Below are 7,788 nucleotides of genomic sequence, written 5' to 3'. Positions count from 1 at the left end.
AGAATGAGTCTCCTCTCGCCTTCAAAGGAAGTGGGCGGAGCCATTGCCGAGTAGGGCCGGAGAGGTCGCGAGCAGAAAGCGACAGAGGAGGAGGAGTGCAGAGAAAGGTTACGCTTCAGTCTATGAGGCTGCAGTCCTGCTCTTACTTACGTGGGAATAAGAAGACCCACGTGGAACTTGAACTCAGTGGAACTTACGCCACAGTAGACTGTACATGCATAGATTGCGCTATAAGACTTCGAGAGATAATTATTTAATAAGAAATCTGGAGGCGAGAGGGAGTTGTTCGTTTAAAGGGCAAAGAGTATAGAAGGGAAGGGACTGCTATACCGCCTTGAGTCCCATCAGAGGAAAAAGTCAGGGGTATAAATCAATATATAATAGTAATACTTGGAGGAAGAAGTCCAGGGTCCCTGTTAACAGTATGAGCAGGGCTGGCTCACCCCATACGGAACGTACTGCAATCTAAGGAGAAGCCCCGCTTCCTCCTTCCTGCAAAACCATTAAGCCCAGAGTCTAAAATTGCTGAGCTGGACCACGTGGAGATGTTCCTTTTGCTTCCTCTTCGGTAACTGCTTCATAGTGGGGATTACAGCTCCATGGTGGTGTTTGGCTGATGTTGAACGATCTAGCACTGTTTCTGCTTTAACTTATCTTTCTCCATCGCAGAGTTTCTAACTAGGTAGGTGAAGAGGTACAATTAACTCCACTCAAAGGCGACTATGGGGTTGCGGCACTCATCTCGCTTTCAGGCCGAGGGAGCCGGCGTTTGTCCACAGACAGCTTTCCAGGTCATGTGGACAGCATGACTAAACCACTTCTGGTGCAACGGAACACCGTGACACAAGCCAGAGCGCATGGAAATGCCGTTTACCTTCCTGCTGCAGCGATATCTATTTATCTACTTGCCCTGCTTTGCTTTCGAACAGCAATGTTGGCAGAAGCTCTGAACAGCAATGGGGGCTCACTCTGTCACGTGGATTCGAACTGCCGACCTTCCCTGATCAGCAAGCCCAAGAGGCTCAGTGGTTTAGACCACAGTGCCACACACGTTTCTGTAGTTTTTAACTACTAGGAGGCCTCACCATAACAACTGTTCAATAAAAGACCCAAACAGCAACTCTTAATCTATTATTTTCAGAAGACTACATTGACCTTACTCAGCTCTTAACTAATCCATGCTTGGGTGTCTCAACACAATGTAACCATCATAATAAACTGCTGCTCCAGCTTTCATTGCATTCCCAGTAATAGGATGTAACTTGAAATGGCATTAATGATTGCTTGACAAAACCAGGCAGTTTTAGTTCAGAGGCCGTTATTCTGAATTGCAAAGATAGGGTATTGTGTATCCTGTATATTATTTCTGTACAGTGCCTAGTGCATATTTGATGCAATCTAAATAATATATGATTATGAGTATGTGCCCTAAATCAGTAATTCTATAAAGGGGCAATGCAATTCAGCCAAAAGTTAGATAAGATTACTGCTACTTTAATCGAGATGCTGCTTCCTTCTAAGCAAAAAATACAAATAAGGTCATTAATGGGTGTAGTTTTAGTATAATGGGATCTTTGTAATATTGTTTTGCAAATGGCAATTTAAACATAAGTCTCTGAGATTTGTCAGCATGTAATCATAATTTATACATGGGACATTTTAACATTTATTTACATCTTAAGTAGCATTCCATTATCTAACGCTTTAAAGAGCTAGCAAACAAAGAATACCCAAAGGGTCAGCCATAAACCCAAAAACCTAATGTAAGAGCACAGGGATAGTGGGAACCGGCTTGAAAGCCACCAGATTTATTTTCCCCTTCCCAAAATTAGACAAGATCTCACTTAGTGAGAACAATGTTTGACTGCTACATGATAGGCAGGACAGAGGTCATCCTAAAGTCTTATGTTTTACCATTGTTTCAAGCAAAAGTGATTACATATCAGACCTGATATATTTCCACTTAACCCTAAATAAAAAGCATTTAAAAATCAAACACTATAATGTCTATTGCTGTAAATGTCCGATGCATCTGGGAAATCAAGTACAAACTATTCATTTCATTTCATTGCCTGCTTGCTACTTGTTTACTGATTGCACATGTCCTGAAATTTAGCCCATGGAATCTTTCAATGCATACTCTTGTTTCTTGGTGTGTAAAATAACCCAGAGTTATCAGATAATGTCTCCTTAATCTGTCTTCTTGGGCGTGTTGGAATTGAGGGCAATGAGTTGGCTAGCCAGGACAGCAATCCACTTTAGTGTTAGGCACACAGGAATCCTATTTAGCTATTTTATCCCATCTTCAAATCTCAACAGGGGTAAATGGCGAGAGCTGTTGGAAAGCCTATGTAATACAGTATTCTGTTCATCATCAAATGCATCCATGAAGACCTGCAGGTAGGAAATTGTCCTGGCTCAGCCAAGAATTTGATCCAGAGTCAATAACCAGTATCTTCTGTAGGAAAGGCCTCACCAGTATGTATATCTTGTGTTACCATTACTTTGTAGCATGTTCTGCAAGTCCATTAAATGCTTGCCAGATGCTTCAGCAAGCTTCATTTCTAGTGGAAAGTATCTCCTGTATTTTCTCTCTGTTTTTATGAGGCCGGGCTTAACCTGGCAACAGTTTTATCGAATAACGCTGAGAACTTGGATGTAGCCCACTTTTAAATTTCTCACCACCCTTAGGCTACCCTATGTGTTCTATACTATTACCATGTTCACTATCCTGGGCTCATTTTGAAGGAAGGGTGGTATATAAACATAATAAATAAATAAATGTCAGGATTGTGGGAAATGTCAGTGGTAGATAGACCCACTAGCTTGGGACAGTTGAATGCTGGGCCAATATATTTTTTTTAAGGCTAGTGCAGCTATTCCAGGTGCTGACACTGGCCCTGTTTCTGAACAAATTAAGTGTATACATTAACTGAATGGAAACCTAGAGATAGCTGTATGAAACATATTTACCAACCGTTGTACCATTTTCCTACCATGCTATATTACAGTTATGTTCTGTTGAAGTTTACTTCTATGCTGCTTTTTGGCCAAAAAAGGCCTCCAAGCTGGCTTACAAAGGATAATTCAAGCCAAAAGAAATACAGCTAACATTTCAAAAGAATCTAAAACACATTCATGTTTGTGCCAGAAGGCAAAGATGTCAGAGAGAGCAGGAACAGTTCTTTCTTCTAAGGATCAGGAGTCAGGGAGGTGAGGCAGGGCCTGCCTCTTGATGGTTCCAGCAAAGTTGCTCTCCAGGAGGAAAGCAATCTGTCATTAGATAACTAAAAACACTAATGGACTGTTTGAATTCTTCTTATTTTTTCAAAACCTAAGAAAATGTGCTCTCTCTATACTCGTGCAATAAGTTTTTTCTATAAACCTAAATGCGAGTTTAAATTAATAAAGCAGGGTCAACCATTTTACTTTCCTTTAATTGCATATCATAGTCATTTGACAAGTTGTATTTGCAGTGGGACAGCCAAAAGAAGGTCTGGTGCTTTTTCTGTCTTTTAAGTACTATATTTAAATAAAATATGTCAAGGGCGGGGGGCAAATGTTGCATAGACTGTAATGGAACTAAGGCGTAACATTACTATTCATATTATTGGTGGAATTCAGTGTTTTATTAAGGTGTTCAATCCATTGGTGCAAGCATTTCAACTTCCCCAATGGAACTATATTCCTTCCATGTGCTCTCCTGGGGGGTCTCCCGACCCCACAGAACCAATTTGAGGGACACAGGGGAGGATTTGTGCTGGCTCCTGCTGGCACAACAATAATACAGCCCATTATTATTAAATGTCTTTAAACTTTTTAACAGACAGAGTCAGGAAACATTTTCTTTTCTCTCTCTTTCTTTTAAAGACATTAAATACTCATTTCTGAAAAATTAAAAGGACACCACAAAAGAATCCGAAAGAGAATAAGAACATACCTTTTATCCAAATTGTGGGGAATCAACTCTTTATCTCTTGCAAAGCTACTTCTGGTCACAACTTAAGAAAGCTAGGCAAATGCCATTAATATGTGGCCTAAATCTGTGACAAAAATCATAGATAGAGCCACTGCATACTTGACAATTCTTGCTTCATAAAAGCACAGAGAAGAGAATGTGGGCTATTAAATTAGAAAAGGAAGGCATAGCATGAAGGCTATGAAACTTTACTGACTGGAAATGCAGTACATTGAGAATTCAGTTACATTTTGTTTTAAAGCATATTTTGTGGCCTGTTTTTAGAAAAAGGACGTCAAGTTGTCAGATCATTTGAACAAGTAGATCACTGATACAGACCCCCTTAGTTTTTTATTTGCTCCTCATTGCACTGTCTTACAGAGTTATCCGAATGCTCACAACTGAGGCTTCTTTTAAGTCCAGTATTTATGAATACTTGTATGGACTTGTTTAATGTTCTGATTCTTCTGACCTGAAAATGACTCTTAAGCCATAATAAGATTACATGGTGAAACTAGAACAAAAAAATTACTGGCATCAGATCTGAGGCACCACTGAGAAAGAATAGTCAGTCAAAAAAGTAGAAAAAGCCGCCTTGATGCCAATTAATAAGCTGAGTGAAGGAGAAAATACTACAGAAGTAAATTATGAAGTCAGAATTCTTCTAATTAAAGTTACTTTGGTGGAAAAGAATTAAGTGTATAGTTAAACCAGGAAACTGCCTCCTACAGGCGACAGTGATAGCCACCAACTTGGATGCTTTAAAAGAGGGTTAGGCAAATCCTTGGGGGAGAGAGTGTCATTGATGGTTACTAAACATAATGCCTATGCTTTGCCTCCACAGTTGTAGGCAACAACGCTTTTGAATATCAGTTGGTGGGAGCCACTTGTGCTCGAATCCCGCCTGCTGCTTTCTCCCTGTTTCAGCCCCTGTGAGAATAGGATGTGGGACTAGATGAGCCATTGACCTGATCTAGCATGCTCTTGTTATGTTCTTAATGAAGTGATATTATCTTAGCTTTCAAATATGGAGTTTCAGAAGGACCCACTGCTGCAGGGCCATAGATACAGGCTCAGCACCTCCTGCTCTGTTAAGTACAATGGTACCTCGGGTTACAGATTCTTCAGGTTACAGACTCTGCTAACCCAGAAATAGTACCTCGAGTTAAGAATTTTGCTTCAGGATGAGAACAGAAATGGCACGGTGGCAGCGCAGAGGCAACGGGAGGCCCCATTAGCTAAAGAGGTTAAGAACAGTTTCAGGTTAAGAACGGACCTCCGGAACGAATTAAGTTCTTAACCCGAGGTATCACTGTACTGTCATTTCCCTGAAGGTGGCAGCTTAAAGCGATCTTTTTGAAGGAAAATGTCATCAACAATGCTTGAGATGTAAGGGTTTTAAAGGATCCCTCAAAGCTAAATTTCAAGTGCAAAATCTGAGCATCTGAAATTCACAAAGTTCAATCTGACTTGTGAAACGATTGTTGGTTTTTTTGAACAGGATGCCAAATGTAGAAAGACCTTGGTACCAAATGCCATGACAAAAGGGAAACCAAGATCCATAGAGAAATTATGCCTAAAACTGGTTAGTAGCTGCTTAACATCCAATAAGAAAGGTGACTGCAAGCAATAAGATGGATGGATTGTCCTGGATCTGCTCCTGTCAAGAGAAGGTCTCCCTGATCCTTTCTTTAATATGCTACTGAGGGTGAAAAAGCATTCTATGCACATTTTGAGCTTTAGTCCATAGTAGGAACTTACCATTTATCTTAGGTGGTGTACGTGTTTTCCATTTTGTCCTCACAAAAGCCCTGCTAAGTAGAATAGGCTAGGCAATAGTGCCTGGCCCCAGGCCACCTAGTGACCATGATGTCTGAACAGGGATATATGCCTAGCTCTCCTGGTTTAAGGGATTGCCCATACTTCCACTTGCCCTGTGCCAAGAAACCATCTCACTTGGCTGGGAAAGCCACAGCACCGTGGCAGAAGTTTCCGTTACAGGAAAGTGTCATCAGATACCTGGTTATTCTGTTGTGTTTCTTTTAATGATGCCGCCTGCTGGACTCCAAGTATAAACGCTGCTACACTGAGATGTGTTTTACGCTTTAATTTTACATCCTTTTAAGAAGACAGTTGTGTCGAGCAATTTTATGAAGTCCTGCCTCTCGTTTTAAAAATACATTAAAAGGAAATCACCCATGCTGACCCCTCACAGGGGCATCTAAAGTCTTGTGTAGGGACAGATTATTGCAGGGGAAGGGACCAAATATAGCATAGAATAGGAGAGGCAGGAAACTACTACCAAAGGGGGCCCTAATGACAGTTTTGCAGAGTCAAGTGGCTGATATTGGAATTTATGAATATTCTAAATGAAATTCCATAAATCCTAAAAGCATTATAAGCTTACAAAATGTTAAGGTTAAGTGACTGAGTCATTAATGTGATCTGATGCATATTGTGCAAATCCAGTCATTGGTAATAGCCAAAGACACAGGTCTGAGCGATTTTCTAGGCATGGATCTGAGCAGTTTTGCCTTTGCACTTTCCTCTGGAAAACCCACTCTTTAGTGCTAAATTGGAACAAACAGCAATCTGAAGAAAACCCAATTGCTGTTTGTTCCAATTTGGCATTAAACTGTAGGTTTCCCTGCGCTAAGCAACGGAACAAGCAGAGGTGTGGATAAGCCCTAAAAAAATTTATGAGTTTGTGGGGTCTGAGACACCCTAAATTCCTAGGTCCAATAAAAGTTAGAATTAACCAAGGTTTGGGGAGTTAAACTGTGTCAAGCACTGAACCACCGGATTCAGGGCTTATGCTAAAATACAAGCCAGGCTACCCTGGTGATCGCAGAGTATGAGTCGTTAGGAAAACAAATTCTGAGAATGGCTGAGTTGTTACGCAAAGAGGCAGGGAGATGGGCGATTAACAAAGTAGCTACTCTGTGCTGGACAGCTGAGGGGTGTGAGCCCCTCCTTCCTGTATAGAGGTAATTAGCATGAGACAAAAGGCCAGAGTATTTAGGATGGTGGTTGGCAGTGATGTGCTGGCAAGAAAACTGTGACAAGCTGTAAAAAGGAGACAGAGAGCATGACTGATTTCTGTTTTAGACCCATGGGAGAAGCAAGAGACCCTCTTGGAGTGCAATACTGGGAATGTCTCCATTGTAGGCTCAAGTTGTATATATGTGTAAATAAACCATATATCATAAAGACACCACAGTCTCCGCTTTGCCTCATTTCCAAAGGAAGTTATTTTTCAGAATAGGCTAAAAATACACACCTATAGGCTTTGGGGTATTTGATTCCTACTGACAAGCAGTTAAATTATCCAGGTTCAGAAGTTGCATTGAAAATATTGTTTACCAGTACCTCTTATGAGAAGACTCTGCTAATTCACTTCCATGGGATCAATATAACACAATATGGCATTTAATGCAGAATCTAGCTGATGTAAGAGAGAGCTTGCAATCTAGGATTTTGTTTAAAGAATGGTTCTGTCCTCCAAGGATTCTGAGGGCAGGGGGAATATGAAGACATGCTGATAGGTCTTGAATGGAAGCAGAGAGAACTCTGAGATCAAGGGACTGGACTGAAACAATTTTCAGACCCTTACCCTAGAAGCAGGTCAACTAGGTGAATTTGTACAAATGTTAAATTTGCATAATCTCCAATCACAGAGTGGGGATTTTGCAATTACAGGGTTTAGACTTGAGTGGATTTTCAGCAAAGAATTCCAGAGCCTCTCCTCTTAAGTTGTGTCACATGGCTTACTTAAAAGAAATGCCCCTTTTCACCCTTTTCTCCATATTTTTGGGAGGTGTGACATTCAT

The 7,788-nt window shown here is 40.8% G+C and overlaps 1 long non-coding RNA gene across 1 annotated transcript; it reads left to right on the top strand.

The window, feature by feature from the left end:
• The first annotated feature begins 84 nt into the window (after positions 1–84).
• Positions 85–7,172, top strand: LOC310755348. Its single transcript, XR_014544316.1, has 3 exons — positions 85–210; positions 2,320–2,400; positions 5,460–7,172. It is a non-coding gene; the product is annotated as an uncharacterized lncRNA (long non-coding RNA).
• The last annotated feature ends 616 nt before the right edge of the window (positions 7,173–7,788 follow it).

The sequence above is a fragment of the Podarcis filfolensis genome (genome assembly GCF_964270895.1).
Source record: "Podarcis filfolensis genome assembly, chromosome: 2".
In the NCBI taxonomy this organism is placed as follows: domain Eukaryota; kingdom Metazoa; phylum Chordata; class Lepidosauria; order Squamata; family Lacertidae; genus Podarcis; species Podarcis filfolensis.
Note: the sequence above shows the minus strand (reverse complement) of the source record. Positions and strands in the feature narration are given on the sequence as shown.